This window comes from Zonotrichia albicollis, chromosome 33, assembly GCF_047830755.1.
Source record: "Zonotrichia albicollis isolate bZonAlb1 chromosome 33, bZonAlb1.hap1, whole genome shotgun sequence".
Taxonomy (NCBI): domain Eukaryota; kingdom Metazoa; phylum Chordata; class Aves; order Passeriformes; family Passerellidae; genus Zonotrichia; species Zonotrichia albicollis.
In genome coordinates this window covers 5774837-5792561 of record NC_133851.1, presented here as the reverse complement: position 1 = coordinate 5792561, position 17725 = coordinate 5774837, and positions in this window count along the sequence as shown.

Genomic DNA, 17725 nt, shown 5'->3' with positions numbered 1-17725 from the left:
GGCACTGGTGCCACCTTGGGTCTGGGAACCATCATGCGCGGCGTTGATTTTAAGGAGCCAGCCGGCCATTCTCAGCCACAGGCCCCCAAACACAATCTACGGCCCTTTTTCCTGGAAGTAAAACTGACCTGCCCATCTTCTGGCTGGCAGATTGCAGGAGCCACTTGGCTCGATCAAACTAGCCCGGCTCGGCAGTGGTGCCACCTTTCATCTGGGAACCATCCTGCGTATCGTGGATTTTCAGGAGCCAGCCGGCCACTCCCAGCCACAGGCCCCAGAACAAAAACTGCGACCCATTTCCCTGGAAGTAAAACTGACCTGCCCATCTTCTGGCTGGCAGATTGCAGGAGCCACATGGCTCTATCAAACCAGCCCAACTCGGCACTGGTGCCACCTTTCATCTGGGAACCATCCTGCGCGGCGTGGATTTTCAGGAGCCAGCCGGACACTTCCAGCCACGGGCCCCGAAAACAAACCACGGCCCTTTTCCCTGGCAAACAAAACTTACCCGCCCCGCTGCTGGCTGGCAGAATGCAGGAGCCATTTGGGTCTATCAAACCAGCCTGACTCGGCACTGGTTCCAAATTTCATCTGGGAACCATCCTGCGTGTCGTGGATTTTCAGGAGCCAACCGGCCACTCTCAGCCACAGGGCCCCAAACACATACCACGGCCATTTTCCCTGGAAAAAATCTCAGCGGCCCGCCTTCTGGCTGGCAGATTGCAGGTGCCACTTGGCTCTATCAAAACATCCCGACTGGGCACTGGTGCCACCTTTCATCTGGGAACCATCCTGCGCGGCGTGGATTTTAAGGAACCAGCCGGCCATTCCTGGCCACAGGCCCCGGAAAAATAGCACGGCCGTTTTCCCTTGCAAACAACACTCACCCACCCCGCTTCTGGCTGGCAGATTGCAGGAGCTACATGGCTCTGTCCAACCAGTCCGACTCGGCACTGGTGCCACCTTTCATCTGGGAACCATCTTGCATATCGTGGATTTTCAGGAGCCAGATGGCCACTCCCAGCCACAGGCCCCCAAACAAATCTATGGCCTTTTTTCCCTGGAAGTAAAACTGACCTGCCCATCTTCTGGCTGGCAGATTGCAGGAGCCACATGGCTCTATCAAACCAGCCCGACTTGGCAGTGGTGCCAACTTGGGTCTCGCAACCATCCTGAGTATCGTGGATTTTCAGGAGCCAGCCGGCCACTCCCAGCCACAGGCCCCGAAACACAAACTTCCGGCCCTTTTCCCTGGACGTAAAACTGACCTGCCCATCTTCTGGCTGGCAGATTGCAGGAGCCACTTGGCTCTATCAAACCAGCCAGACTCGACACTGGTGCCATTTTTCATTTGGGAACCATCCTGCGTATCATGGATTTTCAGGAGCCAGCCGGCCACTCCCAGCCACAGGCCCCCAACACAAACCACGGCCCTTTTACCTGGAAGGAAAACTCACCCGCCCATCTTCTGGCTGGCAGATTACAGGAGCCACTTGGCTCTATCAAACCAGCCCGACTCGGCACTGGTGCCACCTTTCAGCTGGGAACCATCCTGCGTATCGTGGATTTTCAGGAGCCAGCCGGCCACTCCCAGCCACAGGCCCCCAAACACAGACTACGGCCCTTTTCCCTGGAAGTAAAACTGACCTGCCCATCTTCTGGCTGGCAGATTGCAGGAGCCACTTGGCTCTATCAAACCAGCCCAACTCGGCACTGGTGCCCCCTTGGGTCTGGGAACCATCCGGCGCGGCGTGGATTTTAAGTAGCCAGCCTGCCATTCTTGGCCACAGGCCCCGGAAAACAAACCACGGCCCTTTTCCCTGGCAAACCAAACTCACCCACCCCGCTTCTGGCTGGCAGATTGCAGGAGACACTTGGCTCTATCAAACCAGCCCGACTCGGCACTTGTGCCACCTTTCTTTTGGAAGCATCTTGCGTATCGTGGATTTTAAGGAGCCGGCTTGCCACTGCCTGCCACAGGCCCCCAAACAGAAACCACCACCCCATTCCCTGGAAACAAAATTCAGCCGCCCCGCTTCTTGCTGGCAGATTGCAGGAGCTACTCTGTATTATCAAACCATCACGACTTGGCACTGGTGCCACCTTTTATCTGGGAACCACCCTGCGTATCGAGGATTTTCAGGAGCCAGCCGGCCACTCCCAGCCCCAGGCCCGGAAACACAAACCACAGCCCTTTTCCCTGGAAACAAAACTATACAAATCTGGACTTTTTTACCGACTAAAATTGTTTGAATAATCTCGTCATAATAATAGATTTCTAGAAGAAATTTTTAAAATCTTTCTTAGAGTTGAGAAAGTCCAGGATTGAGGTCTTTTTCTTCCCATATCAATATTGCAACGAAATTATTAAATAAAGACCAACTCTTTATTTTTCTTTTTAACCCAAGTAAATAATTCCCATTCATTAATCCATTTTGTGGACCAATATTTGCCATTCTGATGGAAGTTGTCACTTCTTTACAATAGACATTCTGTGACTATGTTGACAAGTCTTGGGTGATGATCCTAACTGGTCTTAGATACACATAGGGGGAAATTTCCTCAGCCAGTGTCAATCCTAAGCGTGCGTATCAGAAGATCTTTCTATAGCTGGGAATTTTCCCATGAAAGGGATTCAGTTAGGGAAGAGACACTTGTCCCAGAGTTTTACATTCTTCTTGAACACTGCTTAAGGAACATGGATCCCATGTCCATTTGGATCTCTGTCTGCACAGAACTTTGTCATGCCAGTGCTTGAAATGCATCTCGAAGAGAATTCACTACACAGAATGAATGAGAGTGGTAGGGCTCAGTGGGGCTCACCAGGCCCAACCCCCCTGTTAAAGCAGGATACCTAGAGCCTCTTGCCCGGGATTCTATCTGGGTGTACTTTTAATGTCTTCTAAGATCCAGGCTTCAGAAGCTTTCTGGGCAGTCTGTGCCGCGGTTCAGTCACCCTCACAGTAAAACATCATTTGGTGATGTTCATAGGCAATCTCCTGTATTTCAGTGTGTGCCCACTGCCTCTTGTCTTTTCACTCAGCATCACTTAAAAGACACTGGTTCCCTCCCTTTTGCATTATTGCTTCCAGTATGTATGTGTGCAGCCATGTAGATAAATGTAAAAACCTCCCTGAAGGCCACGCAGACAATATTGCCTTCATCTACCAGTCAAGTTGATTCATCAGAGGTGTTGAAAAAGTTGTTCAGCATGAAATTCCCCAGGAAAATCCACGCCGAGTACATTGCTTTGTCCTCCTTCATATGCCAGGCAAGGCTTTCAGGAATAGCTGCCCCATCAACTTCATGGGGATAAAAAAGAGGCTGGCTGATTTGTACTTTTCCGAGGCCTCCTAATTGCCATTTTTGAAGAGGGCAGTCTTTTGCTTTCATGCATTCTTAGCTACGGAAAACTCCATACTTTCGTCTTTAGCGTTTCTTGTCCTCTCCAACCTCGCAAAAAGTTTTTCCACTATGTCTGGCAAGGAGAATCTGGGTCAGGGCTGAAAACATCTCCCATGGTGTTGTACATGTTGCAGAGAAGTCTGCAGAGTGTTTTGCAGGAAGAAAAAGAAAGATGTCCAAAACACCTTCCAACCGAATGTTCATGTGTTTGGAAAAGCAAGGAGAGTTGTAAGGTACTGTTTTCTATCAGTTTGCAAGCTGCGCACACTATCCCAGTGTTGTGCAGCTTCATTCTCACCTTTCCGAAGCAGCCGCTCACTCCGGCCACCGGAGACAAAGAGGCGGCTTCTTTGCGCAAAGGCGATTGTGCCGGTCACAGTGCACTCCAGTGCGGCGGCTTCTTCCGAAATGTGCCCGGGACCGGCGCTTAGCTCCGGGGACATCCGTACCTTCTTCTTTCGGGACTTTTGTGGTCTACATCACTGCAAAACGCTTTTCCACTATGTCTGGTAATGAGAAACTGTGCCTCACAGAAAACATCTCTCATGGTGTTTTACATGTTGCAGAGAGCTCTGCTGAGTGTTTTGCACGAAGAAAAAGAAAGTTTTCCAAAACACCTTCCAATCGAATGTTCATGTGTTTGCAAAAGGTAGGAAAGTGGTAAGGTACTGATTTTTATCAGTTTGCAAGCTGCGCACACTATCCCAGTGTTGTGCAGCTTCATTCTTCACCTTTTGAAAGCAGCCGCTCTCTCCGGCTCCCGGAGGCGAAGAATCGGCTTCTTCGCGCAAAGGCGATTGTGCCGGTCACCGTGCACTCCAGTGCGGCGGCTTCTTCCGAAATGTGCCCGGGCCCGGCGCTTAGCTCCGGGGAACTCTTTATTTCGACTTTAGCGTCTCTTGTGTTCTACATCACTACTAAAAGCATTTCCACTATGTCTGGCAAGTAGATGCTGTGCCTGCACAGAAAACATCTCGCATCATGTTTTACATGTTGCAGAGAGCTCTGCTGAGTGTTTTGCACGAACAAAATAAAGTTGTTGAAAACACCTTCCAACCGAATATTCATATGTTTGGAAAAGGTAGGAAAGTGGTAAGGTACTGTTTTCTATCAGTTTGCAAGCTGCGCACACTATCCCCGTGTGTTGCAGCTTCATTCCCACCTTTCCGAAGCAGCCGCTCTGTCTGGTTCGCGGAGGCAAGGAAGCGGCTTCTTCGCGCAAAGGCGATTGTGCCGGTCACAGTGCACTCCAGTGCGGCGGCTTCTTCCGAAATGTGCCCGGGACCGGCGCTTAGCTCCGGGGACATCCGTACCTTCTTCTTTCGGGAATTTTGTGGTCTACATCACTGCAAAACGCTTTTCCACTATGTCTGGCATGGAGAAACTGTGCTAGCACAGAAAACATCTCCCATCATGTTTTACTGGTTTAGAGACCTCTGCAGAATGTTTTGCAAGAAGAAAAATAAAGTTTTCCAAAACACCTTCCAATCGAATGATCATGTGTTTGGAAAAGGTAGGAGTGGTAAGGTACCGATTTTTATCAGTTTGCAAGCTGCGCACACTATCCCAGTGTTGTGCAGCTTCATTCTTCACCTTTTGAAAGCAGCCGCTCTCTCCGGCTCCCGGAGGCGAAGAATCGGCTTCTTCGTGCAAAGGCGATTGTGCCGGTCACAGTGCACTCCAGTGCGGCGGCTTCTTCCGAAATGTGCCCGGGCCCGGCGCTTACCTCCGGGGAACTCTGTATTTCGACTTTAGCGTCTCTTGTGTTCTACATCACTACTAAAAGCATTTCCACTATGTCTGGCAAGTAGAAACTGTGCCTGCACAGAAAACATCTCGCATCATGTTTTACATGTTGCAGAGAGCTCTGCTGAGTGTTTTGCACGAAAAAAATAAAGTTGGTAAAAAACACCTTCCAACCGAATATTCATATGTTTGGAAAAGGTAGGAAAGTGGTAAGGTGCTGTTTTCTATCAGTTGGCAAGCTGCACACACTATCCCAGTGTTGTGCAGCTTCATTCTCACCTTTCCGAAGCTACTGGTCTCTCCGGCTCCCGGAGGCGAAGAATCGGCTTCTTCGCGCAAAGGCGATTGTGCCGGTCACAGTGCACTCCAGTGCGGCGGCATCTGCCGAAATGTGCCCGGGATCGGGCCATAGCTCCGGGGAGCTGCGTAACTTCGTCTTTCGGGACTTTTGTGGTCTACATCCTACAGAAAGGTTTTACACTATGTTAGGCAAGGAGAAACTGTGCCAGCACAGAAAACATCTCTCGTGGTGTTTTACATGTTGCAGAGAGCTTTGCAGAAGTTTATGCAAGAAGAAAAAGAAAGTTTTCCAAAACACCTTCCAATCGAATGTTCATGTGTTTGGAAAAGGTAGGAGAGTGGTAAGGTTGTGTTTTCTATCAGTTTGCATGATGCGCACACTATCCCCGTGTTGTGCAGCTTCATTCTTCACCTTTTGAAAGCAGCCGCTCTCTCCGGCTCGCCGAGGCAAGGAAGCGTCTTCTTCGCGCAAAGGCGATTGTGCCGGTCACAGTGCACTCCAGTGCGGCGGCTTCTACCGAAATGTGCCCGGGACCGGCGCTTAGCTCCGGGGAGCTGCGTACCTTCTTCTTTCGGGACTTTTATGGTGTACATCATACAGAAAGGTTTTCCACTATGTTAGGCAAGGAGAATCTGTGCCAGCACAGAAAACATCTCCCATCGTGTTTTGCATGTTGCAGAGAGCTCTGCAGAAGTTTATGCAAGAAGATAAAAAAGTTTTCCAAAACACCTTCCAATCGAATCTTCATGTGTTTGGAAAAGGTAGAAGTTGTAAAATACTGTTTTTTATCAGTTGGAAAGCTGCACACACTATCCCAGTGTTGTGCAGCTTCATTCTTCACCTATTGAAAGCAGCCGCTCTCTCCGGCTCCCGGAGGCGAAGAATCGGCTTCTTCGTGCAAAGGCGATTGTGCCGGTCACTGTGCACTCCAGTGCGGCGGCTTCTTCCGAAATGAGCCCGGGCCCGGCGCTTACCTCCGGGGAACTCTGTATTTCGACTTTAGCGTCTCTTGTGTTCTACATCACTACTGAAAGCATTTCCACTATGTCTGGTAATGAGAAACTGTGCCTGCACAGAAAACATCTCTCATGGTGTTTTACATGTTGCAGAGAGCTCTGCTGAGTGTTTTGCACGAAGAAGAAGAAAGTTTTCCAAAACACCTTCCAACCGAATGTTCATGTGTTTGGAAAAGGTAGGAGAGTGGTAAGGTACTGTTTTTTATCAGTTTGCAAGCTGCGCACACTATCCCAGTGTTGTGCAGCTTCATTCTTCACCTTTCCGAAGCAGCCGCTCTCTCCGGCTCCCGGAGGCGAAGAATCGGCTTCTTCGCGCAAATGCCATTGTGCCGGTCACAGTGCACTCCAGTGCGGCGGCTTCTTCCGAAATGTGCCCGGGATCGGGCCATAGCTCCGGGGAGCTGCGTACCTAGGTCTTTCAGGTCTTTTGTGGTCTACATCATACAGAAAGGTTTTCCACTATGTTAGGCAAGGAGAATCTGTGCCTGCACAGAAAACATCTCCCATCGTGTTTTGCATGTTGCAGAGAGCTCTGCAGAAGTTTATGCAAGAAGAAAAAGAAAGTTTTCCAAAACACCTTCCAATCGAATGTTCATGTGTTTGGAAAAGGTAGGAAAGTGGTAAGGTGCTGTTTTCTATCAGTTTGCAAGCTGCGCACACTATCCCAGTGTTGTGTAGCTTCATTCTTCACCTTTTGAAAGCAGCCGCTCTCTCCGGCTCCCGGAGACGAAGAATCGGCTTCTTCGCGCAAATGCGATTGTGCCGGTCACAGTGCACTCCAGTGCGGCAGCTTCTACCGAAATGTGCCCGGGACCGGCGCTTAGCTCCGGGGAGCTCCATAATTCGTCTTTAGCGTCTTTTGTGGTCTATATCATTGCAAAGATCCTTTCCAATATGTCTGGCATGGAGAAACTGTTCTAGCACAGAAAACATCTCCCATCGTGTTTTACTGGTTTAGAGAACTCTGCAGAATGTTTTGCAAGAAGAAAAATAAAGTTGTCCAAAACACCTTCCAATCACATATTCATGTGTTTGGAAAAGGTAGGAAAGTGGTAAGGTAGTGTTTTCTATCAGTTTGCAAACTGCTCACACTACCCCCGTGTTGTGCAGCTTCATTTCCACCTTTCCGAAGCAGCCGCTCTGTCCGGCTGCCGGAGGAGAAGAATCGGCTTCTTCGCGCAAAGGCGATTGTGCCGGTCACAGTGCACTCCAGTGCGGCGGCTTCTTCCGAAATGTGCCCGTGACCGGCGCTTACCTCCGTGGGCTCCATATTTCGTCTTTAGCGTCTTTTGTGATCTACATCACCTCAAAACGCTTTTCCACTATGTCTGGTAATGAGAAACTGTGCGTGCACAGAAAACATCTCCCATCGTGTTTTACATGTTGCACAGAGCTCTGCTGAGTGTTTTGCACGAAGAAAATGAAATTGTTGAAAACACCTTCCAACCGAATATTCATATGTTTGGAAAGGTTAGGAAAGTGGTAAGGTACTGTTTTCTATCAGTTTGCAAGCTGCGCACACTATCCCCGTGTTGTGTAGCTTCATTCTTCACCTTTTGAAAGCAGCCGCTCTGTCCGGCTCGCGGAGGCAAGGAAGCGTCTTCTTCGCGCAAAGGCGATGGTGCCGGTCACAGTGCACTCCAGTGCGGCGGCTTCGGCCGAAATGTGCCCGGGACCTGCGCTTAGCTCCGGGGAGCTCCATATTTCGTCTTTAGCGTCTTTTGTGGTCTACATCATTGGAAAAATCCTTTCCACTATGTCTGGCATGGAGAAACTGTGCCAGCACAGAAAACAACTCTCATGGTGTTGTACATGTTGCAGAGAGCTCTGCTGAGTGTTTTGCACAAAGAAAATAAAGTTGTTGGAAACACCTTCCAACCCAATATTCATACGTTTGGAAAAGGTAGGAGAGTGGTAAGGTACTGTTTTCTATCAGTTTGCAAGCTGCGCACACTATCCCAGTGTTGTGCAGCTTCATTCCCACCTTTCCGAAGCAGCCGCTCACTGCGGCCCCCGGAGACGAAGAGGCGGCTTCTTTGCGCAAAGGCGATTGTGCCGGTCACAGTGCACTCCAGTGCGGCGGCTTCTACCGAAATGTGCCCGGGACCGGCGCTTAGCTCCGGGGACATCCGTACCTTCTTGTTTCGGTACTTTTATGGTCTACATCACTGCAAAACGCTTTTCCACTATGTCTGGTAATGAGAAACTGTGCCTGCACAGAAAACATCTCTGATGGTGTTTTACATGTTGCAGAGAGCTGTGCTGAGTGTTTTGCACCAAGAATAAGAAAGTTGTCCAAAACACCTTCCAACAGGATATTCATGTGTTTGGAAAAGGTAGGAAAGTTGTAAGGTACTGTTTTTTATCAGTTGCAAAGCTGCACACACTAACCCAGTGTTGTGCAGCTTCATTCTCACCTTTCCGAAGCTACTGGTCTCTCCGGGCCCGGAGGCGAAGAATCGGCTTCTTCGCGCAAAGGCGATTGTGCCGGTCACAGTGCACTCCAGTGCGGCGGCATCTGCCGAAATGTGCCCGGGATCGGGCCATAGCTCCGGGGAGCTGCGTACCTTCGTCTTTCGGGACTTTTGTGGTCTACATCCTACAGAAAGGTTTTCCACTATGTTAGGCAAGGAGAAACTGTGCCAGCACAGAAAACATCTCCCGTGGTGTTTTACATGTTGCAGAGAGCTTTGCAGAAGTTTATGCAAGAAGAAAAAGAAAGTTTTCCAAAACACCTTCCAATCGAATGTTCATGTGTTTGGAAAAGGTAGGAGAGTGGTAAGGTTGTGTTTTCTATCAGTTTGCAAGCTGCGCACACTATCCCAGTGTTGTGCAGCTTCATTCTTCACCTTTTGAAAGCAGCCGCTCTGTCCGGCTCGCCGAGGCAAGGAAGCGTCTTCTTCGCGCAAAGGCGATTGTGCCGGTCACAGTGCACTCCAGTGCGGCGGCTTCTACCGAAATGTGCCCGGGACCGGCGCTTAGCTCCGGGGAGCTGCGTACCTTCTTCTTTCGGGACTTTTATGGTGTACATCATACAGAAAGGTTTTCCACTATGTTAGGCAAGGAGAATCTGTGCCAGCACAGAAAACATCTCCCATCGTGTTTTGCATGTTGCAGAGAGCTCTGCAGAAGTTTATGCAAGAAGATAAAAAAGTTTTCCAAAACACCTTCCAATCGAATCTTCATGTGTTTGGAAAAGGTAGAAGTTGTAAAATACTGTTTTTTATCAGTTGGAAAGCTGCACACACTATCCCAGTGTTGTGCAGCTTCATTCTTCACCTATTGAAAGCAGCCGCTCTCTCCGGCTCCCGGAGGCGAAGAATCGGCTTCTTCGTGCAAAGGCGATTGTGCCGGTCACTGTGCACTCCAGTGCGGCGGCTTCTTCCGAAATGAGCCCGGGCCCGGCGCTTACCTCCGGGGAACTCTGTATTTCGACTTTAGCGTCTCTTGTGTTCTACATCACTACTGAAAGCATTTCCACTATGTCTGGTAATGAGAAACTGTGCCTGCACAGAAAACATCTCTCATGGTGTTTTACATGTTGCAGAGAGCTCTGCTGAGTGTTTTGCACGAAGAAGAAGAAAGTTTTCCAAAACACCTTCCAACCGAATGTTCATGTGTTTGGAAAAGGTAGGAGAGTGGTAAGGTACTGTTTTTTATCAGTTTGCAAGCTGCACACACTATCCCAGTGTTGTGCAGCTTCATTCTTCACCTTTTGAAAGCAGCCGCTCTCTCCGGCTCCCGGAGGCGAAGAATCGGCTTCTTCGTGCAAAGGCGATTGTGCCGGTCACAGTGCACTCCAGTGCGGCGGCTTCTTCCGAAATGTGCCCGGGCCCGGCGCTTACCTCCGGGGAACTCTGTATTTCGACTTTAGCGTCTCTTGTGTTCTACATCACTACTAAAAGCATTTCCACTATGTCTGGCAAGTAGAAACTGTGCCTGCACAGAAAACATCTCGCATCATGTTTTACATGTTGCAGAGAGCTCTGCTGAGTGTTTTGCACGAAAAAAATAAAGTTGGTAAAAAACACCTTCCAACCGAATATTCATATGTTTGGAAAAGGTAGGAAAGTGGTAAGGTGCTGTTTTCTATCAGTTGGCAAGCTGCACACACTATCCCAGTGTTGTGCAGCTTCATTCTCACCTTTCCGAAGCTACTGGTCTCTCCGGCTCCCGGAGGCGAAGAATCGGCTTCTTCGCGCAAAGGCGATTGTGCCGGTCACAGTGCACTCCAGTGCGGCGGCATCTGCCGAAATGTGCCCGGGATCGGGCCATAGCTCCGGGGAGCTGCGTAACTTCGTCTTTCGGGACTTTTGTGGTCTACATCCTACAGAAAGGTTTTACACTATGTTAGGCAAGGAGAAACTGTGCCAGCACAGAAAACATCTCTCGTGGTGTTTTACATGTTGCAGAGAGCTTTGCAGAAGTTTATGCAAGAAGAAAAAGAAAGTTTTCCAAAACACCTTCCAATCGAATGTTCATGTGTTTGGAAAAGGTAGGAGAGTGGTAAGGTTGTGTTTTCTATCAGTTTGCATGATGCGCACACTATCCCCGTGTTGTGCAGCTTCATTCTTCACCTTTTGAAAGCAGCCGCTCTGTCCGGCTCGCCGAGGCAAGGAAGCGTCTTCTTCGCGCAAAGGCGATTGTGCCGGTCACAGTGCACTCCAGTGCGGCGGCTTCTACCGAAATGTGCCCGGGACCGGCGCTTAGCTCCGGGGAGCTGCGTACCTTCTTCTTTCGGGACTTTTATGGTGTACATCATACAGAAAGGTTTTCCACTATGTTAGGCAAGGAGAATCTGTGCCAGCACAGAAAACATCTCCCATCGTGTTTTGCATGTTGCAGAGAGCTCTGCAGAAGTTTATGCAAGAAGATAAAAAAGTTTTCCAAAACACCTTCCAATCGAATCTTCATGTGTTTGGAAAAGGTAGAAGTTGTAAAATACTGTTTTTTATCAGTTGGAAAGCTGCACACACTATCCCAGTGTTGTGCAGCTTCATTCTTCACCTATTGAAAGCAGCCGCTCTCTCCGGCTCCCGGAGGCGAAGAATCGGCTTCTTCGTGCAAAGGCGATTGTGCCGGTCACAGTGCACTCCAGTGCGGCGGCTTCTTCCGAAATGAGCCCGGGCCCGGCGCTTACCTCCGGGGAACTCTGTATTTCGACTTTAGCGTCTCTTGTGTTCTACATCACTACTGAAAGCATTTCCACTATGTCTGGTAATGAGAAACTGTGCCTGCACAGAAAACATCTCTCATGGTGTTTTACATGTTGCAGAGAGCTCTGCTGAGTGTTTTGCACGAAGAAGAAGAAAGTTTTCCAAAACACCTTCCAACCGAATGTTCATGTGTTTGGAAAAGGTAGGAGAGTGGTAAGGTACTGTTTTTTATCAGTTTGCAAGCTGCGCACACTATCCCAGTGTTGTGCAGCTTCATTCTTCACCTTTCCGAAGCAGCCGCTCTCTCCGGCTCCCGGAGGCGAAGAATCGGCTTCTTCGCGCAAATGCCATTGTGCCGGTCACAGTGCACTCCAGTGCGGCGGCTTCTTCCGAAATGTGCCCGGGACCGGCGCGTAGCTCCGGGGAGCTGCGTACCTTCTTCTTTCGGGACTTTTATGGTGTACATCATACAGAAAGGTTTTCCACTATGTTAGGCAAGGAGAATCTGTGCCTGCACAGAAAACATCTCCCATCGTGTTTTGCATGTTGCAGAGAGCTCTGCAGAAGTTTATGCAAGAAGAAAAAGAAAGTTTTCCAAAACACCTTCCAATCGAATGTTCATGTGTTTGGAAAAGGTAGGAAAGTGGTAAGGTGCTGTTTTCTATCAGTTTGCAAGCTGCGCACACTATCCCAGTGTTGTGTAGCTTCATTCTTCACCTTTTGAAAGCAGCCGCTCTCTCCGGCTCCCGGAGACGAAGAATCGGCTTCTTCGCGCAAATGCGATTGTGCCGGTCACAGTGCACTCCAGTGCGGCAGCTTCTACCGAAATGTGCCCGGGACCGGCGCTTAGCTCCGGGGAGCTCCATAATTCGTCTTTAGCGTCTTTTGTGGTCTATATCATTGCAAAGATCCTTTCCAATATGTCTGGCATGGAGAAACTGTTCTAGCACAGAAAACATCTCCCATCGTGTTTTACTGGTTTAGAGAACTCTGCAGAATGTTTTGCAAGAAGAAAAATAAAGTTGTCCAAAACACCTTCCAATCACATATTCATGTGTTTGGAAAAGGTAGGAAAGTGGTAAGGTAGTGTTTTCTATCAGTTTGCAAACTGCTCACACTACCCCCGTGTTGTGCAGCTTCATTTCCACCTTTCCGAAGCAGCCGCTCTGTCCGGCTGCCGGAGGAGAAGAATCGGCTTCTTCGCGCAAAGGCGATTGTGCCGGTCACAGTGCACTCCAGTGCGGCGGCTTCTTCCGAAATGTGCCCGTGACCGGCGCTTACCTCCGTGGGCTCCATATTTCGTCTTTAGCGTCTTTTGTGATCTACATCACCTCAAAACGCTTTTCCACTATGTCTGGTAATGAGAAACTGTGCGTGCACAGAAAACATCTCCCATCGTGTTTTACATGTTGCACAGAGCTCTGCTGAGTGTTTTGCACGAAGAAAATGAAATTGTTGAAAACACCTTCCAACCGAATATTCATATGTTTGGAAAGGTTAGGAAAGTGGTAAGGTACTGTTTTCTATCAGTTTGCAAGCTGCGCACACTATCCCCGTGTTGTGTAGCTTCATTCTTCACCTTTTGAAAGCAGCCGCTCTGTCCGGCTCGCGGAGGCAAGGAAGCGTCTTCTTCGCGCAAAGGCGATGGTGCCGGTCACAGTGCACTCCAGTGCGGCGGCTTCGGCCGAAATGTGCCCGGGACCTGCGCTTAGCTCCGGGGAGCTCCATATTTCGTCTTTAGCGTCTTTTGTGGTCTACATCATTGGAAAAATCCTTTCCACTATGTCTGGCATGGAGAAACTGTGCCAGCACAGAAAACAACTCTCATGGTGTTGTACATGTTGCAGAGAGGTCTGCTGAGTGTTTTGCACAAAGAAAATAAAGTTGTTGGAAACACCTTCCAACCCAATATTCATACGTTTGGAAAAGGTAGGAGAGTGGTAAGGTACTGTTTTCTATCAGTTTGCAAGCTGCGCACACTATCCCAGTGTTGTGCAGCTTCATTCCCACCTTTCCGAAGCAGCCGCTCACTGCGGCCCCCGGAGACGAAGAGGCGGCTTCTTTGCGCAAAGGCGATTGTGCCGGTCACAGTGCACTCCAGTGCGGCGGCTTCTACCGAAATGTGCCCGGGACCGGCGCTTAGCTCCGGGGACATCCGTACCTTCTTGTTTCGGTACTTTTATGGTCTACATCACTGCAAAACGCTTTTCCACTATGTCTGGTAATGAGAAACTGTGCCTGCACAGAAAACATCTCTGATGGTGTTTTACATGTTGCAGAGAGCTGTGCTGAGTGTTTTGCACCAAGAATAAGAAAGTTGTCCAAAACACCTTCCAACAGGATATTCATGTGTTTGGAAAAGGTAGGAAAGTTGTAAGGTACTGTTTTTTATCAGTTGCAAAGCTGCACACACTAACCCAGTGTTGTGCAGCTTCATTCTCACCTTTCCGAAGCTACTGGTCTCTCCGGGCCCGGAGGCGAAGAATCGGCTTCTTCGCGCAAAGGCGATTGTGCCGGTCACAGTGCACTCCAGTGCGGCGGCATCTGCCGAAATGTGCCCGGGATCGGGCCATAGCTCCGGGGAGCTGCGTACCTTCGTCTTTCGGGACTTTTGTGGTCTACATCCTACAGAAAGGTTTTCCACTATGTTAGGCAAGGAGAAACTGTGCCAGCACAGAAAACATCTCCCGTGGTGTTTTACATGTTGCAGAGAGCTTTGCAGAAGTTTATGCAAGAAGAAAAAGAAAGTTTTCCAAAACACCTTCCAATCGAATGTTCATGTGTTTGGAAAAGGTAGGAGAGTGGTAAGGTTGTGTTTTCTATCAGTTTGCAAGCTGCGCACACTATCCCAGTGTTGTGCAGCTTCATTCTTCACCTTTTGAAAGCAGCCGCTCTGTCCGGCTCGCCGAGGCAAGGAAGCGTCTTCTTCGCGCAAAGGCGATTGTGCCGGTCACAGTGCACTCCAGTGCGGCGGCTTCTACCGAAATGTGCCCGGGACCGGCGCTTAGCTCCGGGGAGCTGCGTACCTTCTTCTTTCGGGACTTTTATGGTGTACATCATACAGAAAGGTTTTCCACTATGTTAGGCAAGGAGAATCTGTGCCAGCACAGAAAACATCTCCCATCGTGTTTTGCATGTTGCAGAGAGCTCTGCAGAAGTTTATGCAAGAAGATAAAAAAGTTTTCCAAAACACCTTCCAATCGAATCTTCATGTGTTTGGAAAAGGTAGAAGTTGTAAAATACTGTTTTTTATCAGTTGGAAAGCTGCACACACTATCCCAGTGTTGTGCAGCTTCATTCTTCACCTATTGAAAGCAGCCGCTCTCTCCGGCTCCCGGAGGCGAAGAATCGGCTTCTTCGTGCAAAGGCGATTGTGCCGGTCACTGTGCACTCCAGTGCGGCGGCTTCTTCCGAAATGAGCCCGGGCCCGGCGCTTACCTCCGGGGAACTCTGTATTTCGACTTTAGCGTCTCTTGTGTTCTACATCACTACTGAAAGCATTTCCACTATGTCTGGTAATGAGAAACTGTGCCTGCACAGAAAACATCTCTCATGGTGTTTTACATGTTGCAGAGAGCTCTGCTGAGTGTTTTGCACGAAGAAGAAGAAAGTTTTCCAAAACACCTTCCAACCGAATGTTCATGTGTTTGGAAAAGGTAGGAGAGTGGTAAGGTACTGTTTTTTATCAGTTTGCAAGCTGCACACACTATCCCAGTGTTGTGCAGCTTCATTCTTCACCTTTTGAAAGCAGCCGCTCTCTCCGGCTCCCGGAGGCGAAGAATCGGCTTCTTCGTGCAAAGGCGATTGTGCCGGTCACAGTGCACTCCAGTGCGGCGGCTTCTTCCGAAATGTGCCCGGGCCCGGCGCTTACCTCCGGGGAACTCTGTATTTCGACTTTAGCGTCTCTTGTGTTCTACATCACTACTAAAAGCATTTCCACTATGTCTGGCAAGTAGAAACTGTGCCTGCACAGAAAACATCTCGCATCATGTTTTACATGTTGCAGAGAGCTCTGCTGAGTGTTTTGCACGAAAAAAATAAAGTTGGTAAAAAACACCTTCCAACCGAATATTCATATGTTTGGAAAAGGTAGGAAAGTGGTAAGGTGCTGTTTTCTATCAGTTGGCAAGCTGCACACACTATCCCAGTGTTGTGCAGCTTCATTCTCACCTTTCCGAAGCTACTGGTCTCTCCGGCTCCCGGAGGCGAAGAATCGGCTTCTTCGCGCAAAGGCGATTGTGCCGGTCACAGTGCACTCCAGTGCGGCGGCATCTGCCGAAATGTGCCCGGGATCGGGCCATAGCTCCGGGGAGCTGCGTAACTTCGTCTTTCGGGACTTTTGTGGTCTACATCCTACAGAAAGGTTTTACACTATGTTAGGCAAGGAGAAACTGTGCCAGCACAGAAAACATCTCTCGTGGTGTTTTACATGTTGCAGAGAGCTTTGCAGAAGTTTATGCAAGAAGAAAAAGAAAGTTTTCCAAAACACCTTCCAATCGAATGTTCATGTGTTTGGAAAAGGTAGGAGAGTGGTAAGGTTGTGTTTTCTATCAGTTTGCATGATGCGCACACTATCCCCGTGTTGTGCAGCTTCATTCTTCACCTTTTGAAAGCAGCCGCTCTGTCCGGCTCGCCGAGGCAAGGAAGCGTCTTCTTCGCGCAAAGGCGATTGTGCCGGTCACAGTGCACTCCAGTGCGGCGGCTTCTACCGAAATGTGCCCGGGACCGGCGCTTAGCTCCGGGGAGCTGCGTACCTTCTTCTTTCGGGACTTTTATGGTGTACATCATACAGAAAGGTTTTCCACTATGTTAGGCAAGGAGAATCTGTGCCAGCACAGAAAACATCTCCCATCGTGTTTTGCATGTTGCAGAGAGCTCTGCAGAAGTTTATGCAAGAAGATAAAAAAGTTTTCCAAAACACCTTCCAATCGAATCTTCATGTGTTTGGAAAAGGTAGAAGTTGTAAAATACTGTTTTTTATCAGTTGGAAAGCTGCACACACTATCCCAGTGTTGTGCAGCTTCATTCTTCACCTATTGAAAGCAGCCGCTCTCTCCGGCTCCCGGAGGCGAAGAATCGGCTTCTTCGTGCAAAGGCGATTGTGCCGGTCACAGTGCACTCCAGTGCGGCGGCTTCTTCCGAAATGAGCCCGGGCCCGGCGCTTACCTCCGGGGAACTCTGTATTTCGACTTTAGCGTCTCTTGTGTTCTACATCACTACTGAAAGCATTTCCACTATGTCTGGTAATGAGAAACTGTGCCTGCACAGAAAACATCTCTCATGGTGTTTTACATGTTGCAGAGAGCTCTGCTGAGTGTTTTGCACGAAGAAGAAGAAAGTTTTCCAAAACACCTTCCAACCGAATGTTCATGTGTTTGGAAAAGGTAGGAGAGTGGTAAGGTACTGTTTTTTATCAGTTTGCAAGCTGCGCACACTATCCCAGTGTTGTGCAGCTTCATTCTTCACCTTTCCGAAGCAGCCGCTCTCTCCGGCTCCCGGAGGCGAAGAATCGGCTTCTTCGCGCAAATGCCATTGTGCCGGTCACAGTGCACTCCAGTGCGGCGGCTTCTTCCGAAATGTGCCCGGGACCGGCGCGTAGCTCCGGGGAGCTGCGTACCTTCTTCTTTCGGGACTTTTATGGTGTACATCATACAGAAAGGTTTTCCACTATGTTAGGCAAGGAGAATCTGTGCCTGCACAGAAAACATCTCCCATCGTGTTTTGCATGTTGCAGAGAGCTCTGCAGAAGTTTATGCAAGAAGAAAAAGAAAGTTTTCCAAAACACCTTCCAATCGAATGTTCATGTGTTTGGAAAAGGTAGGAAAGTGGTAAGGTGCTGTTTTCTATCAGTTTGCAAGCTGCGCACACTATCCCAGTGTTGTGTAGCTTCATTCTTCACCTTTTGAAAGCAGCCGCTCTCTCCGGCTCCCGGAGACGAAGAATCGGCTTCTTCGCGCAAATGCGATTGTGCCGGTCACAGTGCACTCCAGTGCGGCAGCTTCTACCGAAATGTGCCCGGGACCGGCGCTTAGCTCCGGGGAGCTCCATAATTCGTCTTTAGCGTCTTTTGTGGTCTATATCATTGCAAAGATCCTTTCCAA